General features: G+C 41.2%; 1 protein-coding gene across 1 annotated transcript in view; it reads left to right on the forward strand.

The window, feature by feature from the left end:
• TMEM132D (transmembrane protein 132D) overlaps window positions 1-17,722 on the forward strand; it is an 884,961-nt gene that overhangs the window by 89,830 nt on the left and 777,409 nt on the right. The window lies entirely within an intron of this gene.

The raw sequence follows: 17,722 nt of genomic DNA on the forward strand, positions 1-17,722 counted from the left end.
GCACGTGATGGGGGAATAAATTGTCTGCACTTATGTTTTGGGTTAAAAATATTAACAGCAAGCCCCAGAACTTTTTGTTTGGTGGAGAAATCAGTATTAGTAAGGTCTGAGCAAGTTTGGAGTAGGAGTACGGTTCCATCTTTATTTTTCCATCGAAAGCATAGATGCTTCTGTTTAGAGAACTTGCCTCGTGGAGGAAGACAAAACCAAGGTGCTGTTTTGGAACCTGATTCTACTACAGAAAACTTGAGAAGGCATTTTGTTTGTAAACCTAGTAATTAAACTCATTTGCATGTGTGAATTTTGTACTCAAATCTTCACCACTCAACTCCCCACCTTGGAAATTAACACTCAGGGCTTGAATTTAGTTTGGGTATTTCCAGATTCATTTCCCATTAAAAAGTAATATTGAGAATAAAGTCTTTTGGGAGAGATGTCAGATGAGAAAATTATCAGAAAGTATTTGCCTCAAATGTACACATTTCAATTGAAGCAAGCGGTGCCTTTAAAAAAATAATTTTCAGATTTGGTTGGCACATCTGTTGCCGTATAAATTACATAATTTCCCCTCGGAGACATTACTTTAAGTGGGAGTGGTCACAAACATGAAACACCGAAGTCATGTTTTTCATTTCCTAGCAAGTGTCTTTGAATCAAATTCTTTTCCCTCTGGGTGAAGAATAGATTTTTTTCCCCTTTTCATTTGCTTTTTCTTCATTGCTTTGCAAAATTTGGAATCAATTAGGGGGATAGATTTGTTAACGGTTGCCTTAATTAGTTTGCTAATAGGTACAACCACAAGTAATTTTTTCCAAACTGCCTGAATCTTTAGGTTTGTAGAGATATAAGTATAATAATCATTGCTTCAGAGTGCTGTATTTTGCTAACAATGTATGTAAACATCAATAGACAGCTAGGGAGTGGTTTTACTGCGGTCATTCATCTCTTTTTATAGTGTTGGGGAGGGGACCCTTTTTCTGATTTTAGTGATTCATGGGAAGTGCTTTTATGTCCGTGGAAGGAAAATAATGCCATTATTCTGGTAGGTAAGCTCTACTCTTGCTTGATAAAGAGCTAATGTATATGTCTTTACATTTATGAAACGCAGAATGTACTTGTGTAATTTACCAGCTCCCAGTCGGTAGTCCAGAAAAACACCTACTTTTGCTTTATTGACTACGCCAAAGCCTTTGACTGTGTGGATCACAGCAAACTGTGAAAAATTCTTAAAGAGATGGGAATACCAGACCACCTGACCTGCCTCCTGAGAAATCTGTATGCAGGTCAAGAAACAAGAGTTAGAACTGGGCATGGAAAAACAGACTGGTTCCAAATTGGGAAAGGAGTACGTCAAGGCTGTATATTGTCACCCTGCTTATTTAACTTATATGCAGAGTACATCATGCGAAATGCCTGGCTGAATGAAGCAGAAGCTGGAATCAAGATTGCCGGGAGAAATATCAATAACCTCAGATATGCAGATGACACCACCCTTGTGGCAGAAAGTGAAGAACTAAAGGGCCTCTTGATCAAAGTGAAAGAGGAGAGTGAAAAATCTGGCTTAAAACTCAACATTCAGAAAACTAAGATCATGCCATCCAGTCCCATCACTTCATGGCAGATAGATGGGGAGACAATGGAAGCAGTGAAAAACTATTTTTTGGGGCTCCAAAATCACTGCAGATGGTGACTGCAGCCATGAAATTGAAAGACGCTTGCTCCTTGGAAGAAAAGCTATGATCAACCTAGACAGCATATTAAAAAGCAGAGACATTACTTTACCAACAAAGGTTTGTCTAGTCAAAGCTATGGTTTTTCCAGTAGTCATGTGTGGATGTGAGAGTTGGACTATAAAGAAAGCTGAGCACCTAAGAATTGATGCTTTAGAACTGTGATGTTGGAGAAGACTCTTGAGAGTCGCTTGCACTGCAAGGAGATCCAACCAGTCCGTCCTAAAGGAAGTCAGTCCTGAATATTCATTGGAAGGACTGATGCTGAAGCTGAAACTCCAATACTTTGGCCACCTGATACAAAGAATCAACTCATTGGAAAAGACCCTGATGCTGGGAAATACTGAAGGCGGGAGGAGAAGGGGACGACAGAGGATGAGATGGTTGGATGGCATCACCAATGCAATGGACATGAGTTTGAGCAGGCTCCAGGAGTTGGTAATGGACAGGGAGGCCTGGCGTGCTGCAGTCCATGGGGTCGCAAAAAGTTGGACATGACTGAGTGACTGAACCGAGTTGGTATTCACACACAGACACACACAGGTATGAAATAATAGTACCAGAGACTTTTAAGGAATTGGCAGCATTCATACCCTTATTGGCTTCACCTCTGTCTTCTCAGTTATATGAAACCCGCTTGCTCCTCATTAAATATGCTGCTGCTGCTGCTGCTGTTGCTAAGTCGTTTTAGTCGTGTCCGATTCTGTGCGACCTCATAGACAGCAGCCCACCAGGCTCCCCTGTCCTTGGGATTCTCCAGGCAATAACACTGGAGTGGGTTGCCATTTCCTTCTCCAGTGCGTGAAAGTGAAAAGTGAGAGTGAAGTCACTCAGTCATGTCCGACTCTTCTCGACCACATGGACTGCAGCCTACCAGGCTCCTCCGCCTGAGGGATTTTCTAGGCAAGAGTACTGGAGTGGGTTGCCATTGCCTCTCCAATTAAATATGATGAATAGATAAAAATATAATAGTTGTATCACAAATGATGTGTCCCTACAGTTACATCAGTTGGGACTCTTGAGACCTGCTGAGTACAGCTCAGGACTGAACATGGTTTATTTCTAACCTCATCACACATTTCCTGCAGGTTGGTAGAGTCCCCTTGTGCAGGGTCCAGGCTCGTGGAATCTCGGACAGCTGGTTGGTGTACCCTCTGGCTCAGAGGCTCCCTGTGGCAGGAAAGAGTGTGCCTGGTCACACACCAGGTCCACAATGCTGAGTTGTAAGACTCAGTTGTAAGATCATGCTCAGTTGAAAGATCAGTTGTAATGCTCAGTTGTAATATCATGTCCATGGTCTGCGGAAATCCTTGGTCATAGCTGCTCATGTACACAGAGGTGCTAGAGAAATGGGGAAATTACATGGTTATTTGTTCTTCAGCAAATGTCCTTCCATGTAATTTAACAACTGTACATTTCAAGGTTTTTTCACTTTTCTAATCAATACAGTTTTTTCATAGAATAGTCTTTTGTGTGATTTTGCTTTTATAACTTTATATCAGATGCATGCATCTTGTCTTGTGAAAGTCACTCAGTCATGTCCAAGTCTTTGCGACCCTATGGACTGTAGCCTGCCAGGCTCCTTTGTCCATGGAATTCTCCAGGCAAGAATACTGGAGTGGGTAACCTATCCCTTCTCCAGCAGATCTTCCTGACCCAGGAATCGAACCAGGGTCTGCTACATCGCAGGTGGATTCTTTACCATGCATGCATGCTAAGTTGCTTCAGTCATGTCTGACTCTTTGTGATCCTGTGGGCCGTAGCCCACCAGCCTTCTTTGTCCATAGGATTCTCCGGGCAAAGAGTCTTGGAGTTGGTTGCTGTGCCCTCCTCCAGGGGATCTTCTCAACCCAGGGTCTCTTATGTCTCTTACATTGGCAGGCAGGTTCTTTACTATTAATGCCACGTAGGAAGCCCTTTATATCAAATACATATTAATAAATGAAAGAAGCCAATCTGAGAAGGCTAATGCTGTATGGTTTCAGATTTATGATATCATGGAAAAGGGAAAACTGTGGAGACAGGGAACAGATCAGTGGTGGCCAGGGGTGGGGGTGAAAGGATGAATTTGGCAAAGCCCAGAGAGGTTTGGGGCCTTAATGGTGGATTGCATGTCATTGTCCATTTGTCCAAACTCATAGACTGCTCTAAAGAACAGTCTTTATAAAAACAAACCAAAAGCCTAAAGTACATAAAATTGAGTTAACCTAACAGTTTAAGGTCGGACTGTCATTAACCCCTAGCAAGACCCCTTCTTGCTTTATTTTCTGCGTTTCCCTTACCTTCCAACCCTGGTCCATTTCTCTTCCCCGTGGGCTCCTGTCCTAACACACTTGATGTGGAGCTGCCAATATTACGTATCTTTGTAAAATACGTACTCATTGTGTGTAGGTATGTGTTAAGGCATTTGATGGGTATTATCTTACATCCTTGCTTCTGTTTCTCATTGTTTTACCTGGTATATTTTAAGATTTAGGCGTGTTGTTTACCTAAACTTTTGTTTGGTTGTCCGTAGCATTCATTTGCCATTTTTATCATCTTTTGGTAGAATGTGGAAAACCTCTGTGTGTGCTATGTCTCATCAGTCATGTGTGACTCTTTGCAATCCTATGGACTGTAACCCACCAGACTCCTCTGTCCATGGGATTCTCCAGGCAGGAATACTGGAGTGGATTACCATGCCCTCCTCCAGGGGATCTTCCAGACCCAGGGATCGAACCTGCATCTCTTGTATTGGTTGGTGGGTTCTTTATCATGAATGCCACCTGGGAAGCTCAACCTCTAGGTCTTGGAGAATAAAATGGTCCAGTGTGCAGCTTGTGGAAAACTAGAGTGTCGTGGCACTCAGAGTGGGGGCTGGAAAAGAATTTCTAGACACAGAGTATTGAAGAAGAGAGTGAGTTTATTAAGAACAAAGAGCAGAGATAACGTGGGTGCTGTGAGCATAGTGGGCTGACCTCCTGACCGGCCAGGGAGAGCCAGCTGAAGGGAGAATAGAGTTTACTGGAGCGGGAGATGTTCTTGCAACTGTGGATGGACTCAAGGGAGAGCTGAGGCTTTTTGTGGGTAGTTGTTCAGTCACTCAGTCATGTTTGACTCTTTGTGACTCTGTGGACTGCAGCACACCAGGCTTCCCTGTTCTTCACTATCTCCCAGAGTTTGCTCAAACTCATGTGCATTGAGTCCATTATGCCATCCAACCATCTCATTGTCTATCTCTTGCTCCCTTCTCCTTCCCTGAGTCTTTCCCACCTTCAGGATCTTTTCCAATGAGTCATCTCTTCTCATGGGTTAGTAGCCCATTTTTACAACCTCAAGACAAAATTCATACTGGAAGGGTGGCATTAGGTGATTAGTTAGGGTGCTGTAGGGTGAGTACCATACATTTTTGCCTAACATGGTGTCAGGAAGCTGGCCAGTAAGGACTGGGGGGATTTTGGCAGTGGTTACAGTGGGGCTCAGTCAATTACAGAGATGACCTTGGCTCCGGACTCCATTTCTGTGGCCTTCACGAAGGGCCTCGCACCTGTGACCTAGGTATGGAACTCCTCATGGAGCACGCGATTTCCACTTATGATTGTTGTTGTTCAGTTGTTAAGTCATATCTAACTCTTTGGGACCCCACGGATGGCAGCACGCCAGGCTTCCTTGTCCTTCACTATCTCTCAGAATTTGCTCAAACTGACGTCCACTGTATCAGTGATGCCATCCACCCATCTTATGATGGCTGGATTCAAATTATTTAAAATGTGCTGGTCCACAGTCCCTCTGTGGGCTGGGTCCCATCTGTAGATCTATTGCCTTTGGTGCAGGAAAAGTTCCAGACAAGCTCCAGACTCTGACCAGCTTCCCAAAGTCCCACTGTGCAGAGGGCAAGAGGGCTGACACCCTCGCCAGTGATTCTAAACCAGCCTCAGCTGCAGACTTTCTGGAGAGTTTGGTTCCAAAGTAAAGAATTCTGGGCATACACACCCCTAACCCCCACTATGCTGCATGCAGAAATTAAAAAAAAAAAATCTCATTAGTTTTAGGGCTGTGGGCATTTGGACACAGTGATAGAGATCCACAGACCTGATGTTTGTATTGGCTGGGAAGTCTGTATTTCTTGAAGACACACACCAAGTGATTTGATGTGTTGCTTTAGGGGAGAGGATGGAAATTCATGCTGTGTTTGGAAGGTTTCTGTGGGGCAGGGGAGTGGACATCCCATTGGTGTAATTTTATTAGTCATAAAAAGCACTGATTTAAAAAATTAAAATTAAATTTATATTTTAATTCAATTAAAATATAAAAACAGGCTTCCCTGGTGGCAAAGAATCTACCTGCTAATGCAGGAGATGAGCATTCCATTCTTGGATCAGGAAGATCCTCTGGAGAAAGAAATGGCAACCCACACTAGTATTCTTGCCTGGAAAATCCCATGGACAGAGGAGCCTGTTGGGCTATAGCCCATGGGGTTGCAAACGAATCAATCACAACTTAGCGACTAAACAACAACAATGAAAAATGTGAAAATAGATAAGTGAATCAAACAGGAAACATTCTTTAATGGTGTGTTAAGGGAAATAGGTTTGCATTTGGGTGTGTGTGTGATTGAGTATGGTCTATACTAAAAATAATTCCATTGCAAATTTCACAAATATACCCGAGGATAGCTTTAATTAGAGAAATGTCTCAGGGGTCAAAGTACATAGAAACCAAAGGGCAACCTAAACTGAGGCAGGAGGGTTTTTCAGAACAAGGCGTGGAAATCTGCAAGAGCTGTTTATAATTTACAAGTGACTTCCCTGTGAAGAATGCTGTGTATCAAGAGCAATTCTCTGCTGGTGACCAACTCGAGTTGGGGTAGATGCTGAACAATAAAAGCTTCAGAGGAATTTTCTAGTTCTTTGTGAGAAAGATGTGCAGTGGAAGGTCTGGCCCACATAGGCAAAAGCTCCCTGAGAGGTGAAAGTTGGATCTTTCACGTCATCATTTATGATGCACTTTCTGGGACTCAGAGATGTGATGACTCAGTAAAGGAAGTTTCCTGAGGGATTTATGGTCAGGTTTGGGGCAACAGTTGCAGGCAGAGCTGAATACATTCTGGCATCAGACTCAGCTGCATCTGAACTTACCTACTCAGCCCTCCTTCCTGCAGGTGACAGAGACTCGGAAGGCAGAGAGAAAATGCTGGTGTTTATCTGCTGATGGGTAAGCCACACGGCACTTCCAAAACATCATCTGGTTTAGTTCTCCCGCTGCTCTGTGCCAGAAATCGGACAGATGTAATCTTCATGTCATGAGTAAAGAAGCTCCTGTTGGTTTAGGATAGAGGTCGGCAGACTTTTCCTATTAAGGGCTCAATGGTTTTCTTTTTTTTTTGCAAATCACAAATGGTCCGTTACATCTCCCTTCACCTTGATCCCTCCAAGGCCAAGGTAACAGAGGGGCTGCTTGTGGGTGGAGCTGACTCATAATCTGAGACTGGGAGGGAGGAGAAAATGAGGGAGGTGGAGAGAGGGAAAGAAAATACTGAGACCATTTGGACACTTGAACCCATTGCCACTTAGAAATTTAAGTAACATATAAGCAGTGAAAATCACTCCTCGGCTATGTCCAAATAAGTTGACTTTTCTGTCACCAGTTACTGAAAATTCTGGCTAAAACACTGAGGTTGTAATAATAATAAGTAAGCCTAAGCCTGATAAAATAATTTCTGTGTTCCATGTGCTGTTCTAGAAGACATGTGCGTGCCTCATCCATCTACCCACCCATCTCTCTCTCTTTCTCTGTCCTCTGTCCTTCTCTGTCTCCTCTTTCAATCCATCCAACAACTGCATGGAGTAGCATGAGATTATTACCAGGATAAGATTTTACCCTAAGTTGGAAAAGGAGGTGCTGGCAGGCAATGTAGCTTGATCGCTGGACCACTCTGTTCCAGAAAGACACAAAACTTAGTGAGATTGCACACTGAATTGTGTTTCACAAGTAAGAAATGAAACTTAACCCGAAAGGAGATGCACTTAGAGCCTGGCATTATAGCTGGAGTTTTGAATGGTGTTTGCTGTAACATTCTGAGCACTGACATGGGTGATTGCTACCCTCCTTCTCTCCTTCTCTCCCTTCCTTCTTTCCTCCCTTCCAGCAAAGAGGGAGGCTAAGGATCTTTGGATTACTCATCACCCACGTTTGCCACAAAAAATACCATGGATTTAACTTGTGCGTCATATGGTACCAGCATCATAGATGATGGCTATGATGTTGAGAGGGGAAGAAAGACCATTGTAAATGCTAATAGACATTTTGAGATGTGGCCGCGTGGATAAATTAGAATTGTTAACATTATTTATATGGGTAATTATATAATTTCTAAATTCACAGAAATAATTTGGCTTAATGATTTCTAAATGCACACAGTATCACATTAAGAGGTTTTTATTAATGCTGTTCATGTAGGGAGAAACCAAGACTGAGAATCCTGAATCTTTAATATGCCCATAGAACAGACTCTAGAAAATTCTCTTGCCTTATGAGAGGAATTTCTGAGCCATTGCAAAGAGGCCAAGATCATTTCACAGTCTTTGCAGTAGTTGCCGCTTTGGAGACCCCTCCCAACCCCCTGCTTTGTCATTATTTGGAGACTGTGGGTACCTTTGCATATAATTTGCATACAGTCATTTTCACTGCAGTGAAAGAATACAGTTATTCATATGCCCGCTCAAAACTAGGGTGAGCATAAGCTTTCATTTACAGAGTCTGTCTTTAGGGCACACTTCATTTCACTTAGAATAAATTATCATACATTTATCATTAGTTAGCAAGTTATTAACATTAATATAAACAAATATGTGGCGCATTTCTTAGGGAAGATTGCGTTTTTAATCACTTAGTGAATGTAGCAGGCAGCGTCTACATATTTTATTTTTTTAATGGCTGTGCTTTCTCAGTTTCCATATTCACATTAAAAACATAATTCCAGGCACTTTGCATCAGTTAGCTCAGAATGCACTTAATTGAGGTGAGGGGGGTTAAAAAGGAACTTTTCTCTTCCAGTGACAAACAACAATTTCTTCAGACACCTTTTTACACTTGAGAGTTGCTCTAATTTGTTGGTTAAGGATATCTCCATCTACAACGAGCAAGGTTTTAAAATTTAACTTCATGAAATGTCAGAATAGGAAACAAGAAATGCTGGGTTTCCTTGGAGGTTCCTTGCTCAGAAGATGGCTTCTAACAACTAATATGACTAATTAGGATGGACAGAAATTACTATGGACTCTCTTTAATAAATCATAAAGCTTCAATTACACTAAATGGTATTTTGCAAATTTTATTCCTTGCTTATATGAGAACAAAGTTAAAAAGGAGTAAGGAAATATTGGTACAACTATTTTTTATCCAGTGTTCTAGAGTTCTCAGTTCTCTGACCATTTATGGATGAAAGCATGAATTTTGGGCCAAGAAAGAATAGATTTTATTGTTTGTTAACTGGGTACCAATTGGGCAAGTTACAGGATTTCATCAAGCTTCAATATCTTTATCTGAAAATGGGGATGCTAGTAATAGTCTTTATTTCATAGGGTCACAGGAAAGATTTAAGGATGTCAGGCATCCATAGAGCTTAGCATAAGAGCAAAGAGAAAGGGACTTCCCTAATGGTCCTGTGGCTAAGACTCTGAGCTCCCAATGCAGGGGGCATGAATTTGATTCCTGGTCTGGGAACTAGATCCCACAAGCCACAACTAAGAGTTTGCTTGCCACAGCTAAAGATTCTGCATGCTGAAATTAAGACCTGGCCCAGCCAAATCAATATATTTTTTTTTAAAGAGGAAAAGGAGAGAAGTGCTCAATTATTACCTTCTAGCATTAATATTTATTGCCGTGTGATATTCAGTTGCTTCTTCTTGTTGTTCACTTGCTCACTTGTGTCTGACCCTTTGCAACCCCAGGGACTGCAGCACACCAGGCTCATCTGTCCTCCTCTGTCTCCCGGAGTTTGCTTAAATTCAGTTCCATTGAATTGATGATGCTATCTAACCATCTCATCCTCTCTTGCCCCATTCTCTTTTTGCCTTCATTTTTTCTTCAGCATCAAGGTCTTTTCCAGTGAGTCGGTTCTTTGTATCAGATCACCGAAGTATTGGCACTTCAGCTTCAGCATCAGTCCTTCCAACGAATGTTAAGGTTGATTTTCTTTAGGATTGACTGATTTGATCTCCTTGCTGTCCAAGTGACTCCCAAGAGTCTTCTCCAGCACCACAATTCAAAAACTTCCATTTTTCAGCGCTCAGCCTTTTTTATAGTCCAGTTCTCACAACCATACATGACTACTGGAAAAACCATAGCTTTGTTTTATTTTATCTCTTTCCTCCTTTTCATGGTTGGCACCCCTTGTGAACAATCCTGGAGGTGAGCAATGGGGAGGTGCTAGTCACAGTTCCGACTTGCTGTTGTGTAGAGTGCAGGAGTCTAGAGAGGAATGGACAGTGTTGGCAGCTACAGCCATCATACTGTATCTTTGAAATTTATTTAAATTAAAACTTATTTGGCTGGATCTTAGTTGAGGCAGGCGAACTCTTAGTTGCAGCATGTGGGATCTAGTTCCCTGAACCTGGGATCAAACATGGGCCTCCTGCATTGGGGGCTCAAAGTCTTAGCCATTGGACCACTGGGCAAGTCCCAGTCATACTGTATTGAATATTGGAAGCTAACCAAGAGAGGAGATTTCAGTGCTCATAGCCACCCCAAGATGGAACCTGTGTGAAGAGAAGGCAGATTAATCAGCTTGATGATAGTGATCATTTCCCTTGTACACATAGAGCAAAACTTCACATTGCACACCTTAAGTATATATGGTTTTTATTTAAAGAAGGACTCCAACACTTCCCTATTTCATGACAGTATTCTGGGGGCTCCCTGTCTCAGATCCTCACAGTGCCTTGTGACCAGGCTGAGTATTCTTCACCCTGTGAGGTCAAGTCCCACCCCTCTACTCTGGCTTTTGAAATTCCTGTGTGATGTGACCACATGGGGCACCTGGGTGGCCTTTCCTGACCGTGAGTGGTGGCCAGGAGTCCCAGCACTTCCTTCAATCCAAAGTGGCTACATTCTCCAGCGTCAAGTTCAAAGAAGACCTCATTACTCTTGATAAAAGGCTCTGTGTTCTTTTATCAGGCTGAGTTCTGGGTGCCTTCCACCATCTAGAAACATCGGAGGAGGCGTGGGAATGACAAAGATCGACATTGAGGGGTGCTGTGGGGCATGGAGAGTCACACACTCCTCCTTGTCACCTTCTGGAGGAAATGGGCTCTGTTGTGCGTGTGTGCACGCTAAATTGCTTCACTTGTACTCGACTCTGTGACATTATGGACCGTATCCTGCTAGACTCCTCTGTCCATGGGATTCTCCAGGCAGGAATACTGGGATGGGTTGCTGTTTCCTTCTCCAGGGAATCTTCCCAACCTAGGGATCAAACCCAGGTCTCTTAACATCTCCTGCATTGGCAGGCTGGTTCTTTACCACTAGTGCCCCCTGGGAAACCCAGGCTCTGTTACATTGTATCAACAAACAGCCACAAAACCGGAAGGGCTCACCCCAAAGAAAACTCCTTTCTTACTCATGCTAGGAGCTTATCCTTGGTCAGCAGGAGGATCCAGTTCTTTTTTCTTCCACTTAACTTACAGTGTTCTGTATGCTTCAGGTATACAGCAAAGTGATTAAAAAAGAAAACAAAACTCTCTCTCTATATATACATATGTTTCATCTTTATTCATCTGTTGATGGACACTTAGGTTGCTTCTGTGTCTTGCCTATTGTAAATAGTGCTGCTATGAACATAGGGGTGCAAGGATCTTTTTGAATTATAGTTTTTTCCAGATATATTGCCCAGGAATGTGATTGCTGGGTTATATGGCAACTCTATTTTTAGTTTTTGAGGCACCTGCATACTATTTTCCACAGTGGCTGCACCACCTGACATTTTCACCAACTGTGTAGGAGAGTTCCTTTTACTCTAAACTCTCTCCAGCATTTATTATTTTCAGACTTTTTAATGATGACCATTATGTCTAGTGTGAAGTTACACTTCATTGTAGTTTTCATTTGCATTTCTCTAATAATCAGCAAAGTTGAGCATCTTTTCCTGTGCTTATTGGCCATGTGATTGTCATCTTTGGAGAAATGTCTATTTAGGTATTCTGCTCATTTTTTATTGAGTGGTTTACTTTTTTTGTTATTGAGTTGCATGGGCTTTTGGTATATTTTGGAAATTAAATCCCTGTTGGTCTCCGTTGGCCTATATTTTGATGATGCAGATTCCATTTTGCTTGGTCATTTTCACCTGTTAAAATTCAAAACTCTCAGAAGGGAAGCCCTCTAGTTTCTTCAGTCATTCTCTATCTCGTTTGTATTTGTGGATATATTTCTGAGAAAACCAACCCCATGAGCTTCTCCATGAAATGAAGTCCTCTGTGGTCAAATGCGTTTGAGAAATGTAAACTTACAGCACATGTTGTTAGGCTAAAGATTCCAAGAAATCCCACAGGGAGAAAATCCTCTCCAGTGTTGAGCCCGGTGTTTCCCAAATGGTTTTGACCATGGACTGCTTTTACTGTGGCATGTATAGATCAGAATCAGACCCAGAACATGCCATCTTAGGGGTGGTTAATTTCAGTCCCTTCTTGGAGCAGGGTTAGAAAGGGTTTAGGTAGGGATGAGGGCTGGAGAGACAGAGGAAGGGAAGAGGGGAGGAGAGGGAAGAGAGAAGAGTAGAGGACAGACCAGAGAGGCTGCAATCACCTGGCTATGTGTAAGACAGTTCCGAGCTTGTCTTGACTCTTTTCAGATTTATTTAAAAATTGAGAGTTACTTAATTGAATTTTGTCTTTTGCTCTAGATTTTTTTTTTAATTGAAGGATAATTGCTTTACAGAATTTTGCTGTTTTCTATCAAACCTCAACATGAATCAGCAAAGGTATACATATATCTCCTCCCTTTTGAAACTCTCTCCCATCCCACCCATCTAGGTTGATACAGAGCCCCTGTTTGAGTTTCCCGAGCCATACAGCAAATTCCCGTTGGCTGTCTATTTTACATATGGTAATGTAAGTTTCCCTGTTACTCTTTCTATACATCTCACCCTCTCCTACCCTCTCCTCCCCTCTCCCCATGTCCATAAATCTATTCTCTATGTTTCTCCATTGTTGCCCTGTAAATAAATTCTTTCATACCATTTTTCTAGATTCTATATATATGTGTTAGAATACGATATTTATCTTTCTCTTTCTGACTCACTTCACTCTGGGTCATATCTTTAAACCTAGAATATAAGCTCCTTCATAGAGGAGCCCTCAAATGTATTGTCTTTACAGTTGGAACTCTCAAAGTACAACACAAAGTATTGGGCATAAAACATAAGTATATTTTGAACTAAATGGATTTCTGGTCTACCTCCAATGAACTGCAAACATTCTACTTGGAAAATCTTGACTAAATCTGACTGCGAGATCCATATAATGTACAGGCAAGTGTTTCAGAGCAGAAAACAATGCTAGATTTGTGTGAAGAGCCCTGGGTTTGTGTCCCAGCTCTGCTACACTTGAGTAAACCCTGTAGACTCCCCACCCTTGATTGCCTTACCTGCAAAGGGACATTCAGGATCCCCACTAAGCTGACAGTGTTGTTGGGAGGTGCCAGTGAAACAACAGATGGAAAAAAACTTTGTAAATTCTTATGATGAGGTTGAAATACATTTCCAACAACCAGTTCTTGAATTCCTTGTAGAGGGAGAATGGTCTTCAGTTCAGTTCAGTCGCTCAGTTGTGTCTGACTCTTTGTGACTCCGTGAATTGCAGCACACCAGGCCTCCCTGTCCATAACCAACTCCTGGAGTTCACCCAAACTCACGGTCTTCAGAGGGGGGAAAAATATATCTTGGAAAGAATTCAGGTACTTGAGGGAGCTGATTTCTGCTGTGTCCAAGATTTCAGAGGCTGGAGAATTAAGGAGTGAGGGGAGAGGGGAGAGGAGCCAGAAGAGGAAGTGACCCTTGGTTCTTCATGAGGAGAGGCTGAGAAACCATAGATCGTGTCAGAAAGATTCAGAGAACAGGAGTGGCTGGGGTACCACTGGGAGCTTTTGCTTCCAGTTAAGTCTTGGGATTTCTTCTCATCTTCAGCCTCAGCCCCCAAATACTGTGTATCACACTCGTGAATACATTTGGATGGGTAGAACTTCCTTTTTGACTATTTAAAAAAAGTACCAAGAATGAGAAGAAAATACAGAATTAAACAATAGTGATGATCATAGTAGTAGTTATACCAGTACTAGTTAGCTCTTAGCGTGTACCAGGCACTGTTCAAAGCAGGTTACTCTTAAGCACTGTTTTTATTTCCATTTCACAGGTGAAGGAATTTTAGGCAGGTTAAAAAAAAAAATTGCTGTAGGTCACATTCCACAGGCTCCAGAGTCTACACACACACACACACACACACACACACGGACCTTAGGATGGATTCATACCTTCATATATGGTGGACTTGGGGCTTAAATCAGTTTTATCCAGATCTCAAGAGCTAGAGATTCCCCACCAGTGGCTAAGTTAATGTCTATATGGTATTAAACGATTTTTAGCATATTTTTTGATGAAATTTTTTGATATTTATTTTAAATGAAAAAAGATGAATATTTTTAATGGTAAAAGATGCAATTCACAAAGAAGATAGACATCGTAAACCATTAGACTTCTTAACAGAGAAACAAAGATACATAGAGCAAAAGTCAGAAGAAATATAAGGGAAAAGAAAAAATATATAATCATAGTGAGACATATTAACATGTCTCGAATATTTTATCAAGTGCAGAAAAAATAATGGGGATCTTTAATGATATCATTAATAATTTAAATATAATAGATTTATATTTAATTTATATTAATCCTACACAAAATATATTTAAACTTCTGTATCCCATACATTTTTATTAGATATCCATAGGACATTTAGAAAAACTGGCAAAAAGATAAAACATTACTAAATTTCAAAAAGTAGAATTTTGTGTGTGTGTGTGATTCATTTATACATATACACATATATTATTTTTGAAATTATTTTCCATTACAGGTTATTATAAGATACTGAATATAGTTCCCTATGCTATACAGTAAACTTTTGTTGCTTATTGCATATTTTTTTTGAATTAGAAATATAGCATTCTATTCATACTAAGTCAAACAAATGGAATTGAAATGTCATAAATTTTTTAGTTAGGCAAAAATTTGCTAGTTTTCTAAAATATATATATTATACATGTTATTTATATATCTGTATACAAAAACTTTTCTACTGTACTTGATAATTACAATCACAAGTCATCATGGGAACGTGATTAACCCAACAATGTAATGTAATTGCATACAATCTGGAGGGTCAAGCAGAGTAATGTGGTAAGTGAAAGTGCATGTTTCTTCCTGCTTGGCAAGTCTGTCTTTTGGTTTGTGCATTTAATCCATTTACAGTTAATGTAATTATTGATATAGATGATTTTACTACCATTTTCTTAATTGTTTTGAGTTTATTTTCTGTAGGTAGGGCTTTCCTTCTCTTGTTTTCTACCTAAAAGGAGTTCCTTTAGCATTTATTTCTCCATCAAATCTGAAGGAAAGTCTTGCTAGGTAGAGAATTCTTGGTTGTAGTTTCATTGCTTTCATCACTTTAAGTATGTCATGACATTCACTTCTGGCTTGTAGAGTTTCTGTTGAGAAATCAGCTGATGGGCTGATGGGAATTCCCTTGTGTGTTATTTGTTGTTTTTCCCTTGTTGCATTTAATATTTTATCTCTTTAATTTTTGTTGGTTTGATTATTGTGTGTCTCAGTGTTTTCCTACTTGGGTTTATCCTTCCTGGGAGTCTCTGCACTTCCTGGGCTTGATTGATTTAATTTCCTTTCTCATGTTCAGGAAGTTTTCAGCTATTGTCTTTTCAAATATTTACTCAGATCCTTTCTCTCTCTCTTCTTCGGAGACTGCTATAATACAAATGTTAGCGCATTGAATGTTGTCCCAGAGGTCTCTTAGGCTGTCTTCATTTCTTTTCATTCTTTTTTTTTTTTTTCCTATATTCTATTCTGAGGTAGTGATTCCCACCATTCTGTCCTCCAGGTCATTTATCTGTGCTTCTGACTCAATTATTCAGCTATAGATTCCTTCTAGTGTATTATTCATCTCTGTTTGTTTGTTCTTTAGTTCTTCTAGGTCTTTGGTAAACATTTCTTGCATCTTCTCAGTCTTTGCCTCCATTCTTTTTCTGAGATTCAGAATCATCTTCACTATCATTATTCTGAATTCTTTTTCTGGAAGATTGCCTGTCTCCACCTCATTTAGTCATTTTTCTGGGGTTTTATGTTGTCCCTTCATCTGGGACATGACTTTCTGCTTTTTCATGCTGATTAACTTTTTTAATGTGGTTTTTGTATTAGTTGTTGTGGGATTGTGGTTCTTCTTACTTCTTCTGTCTGCCCTCTGATGGAGGAGGTTAAGAGTTTTATGTAAGCTTCCTCGTGGGAGGAACAGGTGGTGGGAAAAACTGGGTCTTGTTCTGGTGGGCAGGACCTTGCTCAGTAAAGCTTTAACCCAATTATTTGCTGATGTGTGGGGTACCTTCCCTGGTAGTTTTTTGGCCTGAGGCCACCGGGGCCTGGGGTCTATGGACTCTATGGTAGGGTTAATGGCAAACTCCAAGAGCTGTTTATGCCGAAGGGGACCTTCCCAGACAGCTGCTCTTAGTTACCCTGTTCCTGTGGTGAGCCCCTGCCAACTGCCTCCACAGGAGACCCTCCAACACTAGAAGGTAGTTTTGGTTCTGTTTCCTGTGGGGTCACTGCTCCTTTCCTCAGGGTCTTGGTGCATGCAAGACTTTGCTTGTGCTCTCCAAGACTGAAATCTCTGTTTCCCTTAGTCCTGCAGAAGTCTTGTGATCAAATCCCAGTGGCCTTCAAGACCAGATTCCCTGGACCAAAGGATTCCCAGTCCTTTGTCAGATCCCAAGACTGGGAAGCATGATGTGGGGTTCAGAACCTTCACAACAGTGGGAGAACTTCTTTGGTATTATTGTTCTCCAGTTTGTGGGTCACCCACCTGGTGGGCATGGGATTTGATTTTATCGTAATTGTGCCCCTCCTACCATCTCGCTGCAACTTCTTCTTTGTCTTTGGATGAGGGGTATCTTTTTTTGGTGGGTTGCAGTGTCCTCCTGTCGATGATGGTTCAACAGCTAGTTTCCATTTTGGTGCTCTTGCAGGAGGAGATGGATGCACGTCCTTCTACTGCACTGTCTTGAAATGGAAGACTCAGCATATTTTATTTACCCAATTATTTTTTATTGAAAGTTGAACCTGGGGGTTGGCTCTCCTTTCTAGCTCTTGTTCTTGAAAAGTCAGCCTCTATGAATGAAGTGTGCTATTTGGCACTCTGGGATGGGGTGATTTGAAGAAGAATAAGACAAATTTCCTTGTCTTTAAACAATTTATATTACAAGAAAGCACTTTTGTATTTGATGACATGAACCTGTGTTTTCATTCCAAGTGAAGGCTTTCTTCAGCAAGGTAAGAACTGTATGCAGTGGACAGAGGGAGGGTGGGAACAGGTTGTTAAATAAATTCCAGAGGCTCCTAAGGAATGAGAACTACACATTCTACTCTATGTCCCATGAACCCATGTGCAGAGTGTGTACATAAATGCGTACATTTATCAATATAGCCTTCAAGTATTAAAGACCATATTTCCAACATGGCGGGTTCAAGCCAATATACCATCTTGGAAAAATCCATAAACATCATGTCTTCTTATCTTCGCTTTTTGTCTTGATTTCTTCTATTCTTCCTGTTGGCTGAAATGTAGCCTCTGATAGCTTACAATGAACGATGTCGGATTCTTGATCTCTGAAGAAGATTTAGCTTCGGGAAGAGGGACCGGGCTTGATCACTCAAGAGCTTTTGTGTAGCAGAGTTTTATTAA

Source organism: Bos indicus, chromosome 17, assembly GCF_029378745.1.
Source record: "Bos indicus isolate NIAB-ARS_2022 breed Sahiwal x Tharparkar chromosome 17, NIAB-ARS_B.indTharparkar_mat_pri_1.0, whole genome shotgun sequence".
Taxonomy (NCBI): domain Eukaryota; kingdom Metazoa; phylum Chordata; class Mammalia; order Artiodactyla; family Bovidae; genus Bos; species Bos indicus.